Here is a 2,343-nt window from a genome sequence, read left to right as displayed (position 1 = left end):
GAGAGAGAGAGAGAGAACATAGACTATTGTCTTTCTACTCCCACACCACGGACTGAAAATCTGCTTTCTCTTTTTTATTTATTTAAGTAATTTATTCAGATTACATCCCAATTGTTACCCCCTTACTTGTATCTTCCCATTCCCCCTCCCTCCCTCTTTCACCCTATTCCTCTCCCCTAGGTCTGTGACAGAAGGGGACCTAGTCCCCCACTATAAGATCACAGCCTATCAGATCTCTTTCTGGTAGCTTGCTTCCCCTTCCTCTGAGTGCCACCAGGCCTCCCCACCAAGAGGAAGTGGTCATATAGGGGACACCAGAGTTCATGTCAGAGTCAGCCCCTGCTCTCTCCACACAACTGTGGAGAGTGTGCTGTCTATTGGCTAGATCTGGATAGGGTGTCTAGGTTTACGGCATGTATTGTCCTTGGTTGGTACAGTAGTTTGAGCAGACCTGCTTGGGTCCAGATCCACCAGCCTTAATGGTCCTCTTGTAGGTTTCTAGGATCCTCTGGATCCTTCTATTTCCTCATTCTTCCTTACCTCTCACATGGAGTACCAATAGGAAATCCCAGTATCTATCCCAATCTTCGGCTAAGTGAAGACTTTCAGGGGACACCTCTGTTGGGCTAGTGTCCAATTATAAGTGAGTATAAGATACCATGTGCATCTTTCTGAGTCTGGGTTAACTCACTCAGGATGATCATTTCTAGTTCCATTTGAACATGAAAATGGAAACAATGATAAAAGCACAGACAGAAGAAAGCCAGGAATGAGAATCTGCTTTCTAATAAGACACCAGGCCTATAGGCTGGAGAGATGGTTCGGCCATTTGAGGCTAGGCTCACAACCAAAAATGTAAGAAATCAGAGCTAGGATTTGGAAATGTTTTGCCTCTCAAAGGCTCAGCACCAGAAGCCTAGTGTCCGATGTAATGCTGTTGAGGGGGTGGGGCCTTTAAAAGATGACAAACCAAGGAGGCAGGGGCTCTGGAAGGGATTAATGCAGTTCTCACAGGGCTAATGGGCCCTGCATACTTGCCACGTTCTTGCTACCCAGTCACACACATGACTCTTCACTGCCATGCCACACTGAGGCAGGTGACAGCACTAGCCTTTCTAGACAACAGGCCTAAGCATCTCCTTTGTACATTATTGAGCATTGGTTATTTTATTATAGCATCAGAAGATGGGCAGAGGTAACTCGATAGTTTTTAAGTGCGACGGTCTAAAAGTCACTGCTCCCGTGCATGGGGGTGCATGCCTTTAATTCCAGCACTTGGAAGGCGGAGGTGGGTGAATTGATGAGTTTGAGGCCAGCCTGGTCTACACAGTGAGTTCCCTGTCTCAAAATAAAATAAAGGCACTGTTTTAAACACTTGCAAATGCATCTTATAACCTTTGTTACAATGCCTGAATTGATATTTTTGTCAATAATTTCCCACTATATCAAAGGCAACCATATCTAGGAACCCTGACTTTCCTATCCTTACTACCGCTGACCAATCTACCACCGATTTTTAATTATCTTTTCCGTTGCCTCATTGGTTTTCTTTTTCTAACTAGTTAGCTTCCTGCCTCTAGCAGGCTCTAGCAGATGCACTTGTCAGTGAGCCTCCGCATTTATTAAGCGGGTTAAACGCGACGTATGATGCCTCATTTGCATATTTACACTCCATCCAACTTTACTGTGTAATTATCTTCCTTCCAGTAGGACCAGTTTTCAATGGCGGCATTGTGAGGAATTGTGAATGGTGTCGCAAGGAACCTATTATTAATTACGAAGTGCTATAATTTGTGGACATTTATGTTTTTAAAAAGAAATTAGAAGGGATTAAAGATTATTTCTGGAGTGAGTCTGGTATACCTGTGTTCTAATATGCTGTCTCGAGGTGTAAGGGACTGTGGAGGCCTCATGCCTGGTGGGCTAGGAATTGCGGTAGAAGCGTGTTATACACAGGCATTTGCCATCACGAGGTCAGCAAAGTATTTCTGTAAGAACCAGATTATTACTTAAGACCTTGTAGGCCACATGGCCCCTTGTCCTAAATCCTCAGCTCTGCCGCTGAAGTGAGAGAGCTGATGAAGATAGTTACAATTCAAAAAAGCCTGAGTGTGCCTGTGTGTAAGTTAGGGGCCTTTGCTAGGTACCCCTTTCAATCACTCTCCACCCAACCCTCATTTTGAAGATGGGGTCTTTTGCTGAACCAGAATCCTGCTGGTTCAGTGCTGGAATTACAGGAACATGCAGCCATGATCAGCTCCCCATGTGGGCACTGGGGATTTGAACTTAGATCTTCATGCTTGCAGAGTGACTGCTCTTATCGATTTGAGCATCTCCACAGCC

The sequence above is a fragment of the Acomys russatus genome, chromosome 23 (genome assembly GCF_903995435.1).
Source record: "Acomys russatus chromosome 23, mAcoRus1.1, whole genome shotgun sequence".
Taxonomy (NCBI): Eukaryota; Metazoa; Chordata; class Mammalia; order Rodentia; family Muridae; genus Acomys; species Acomys russatus.
This window is presented reverse-complemented; position numbering follows the sequence as displayed.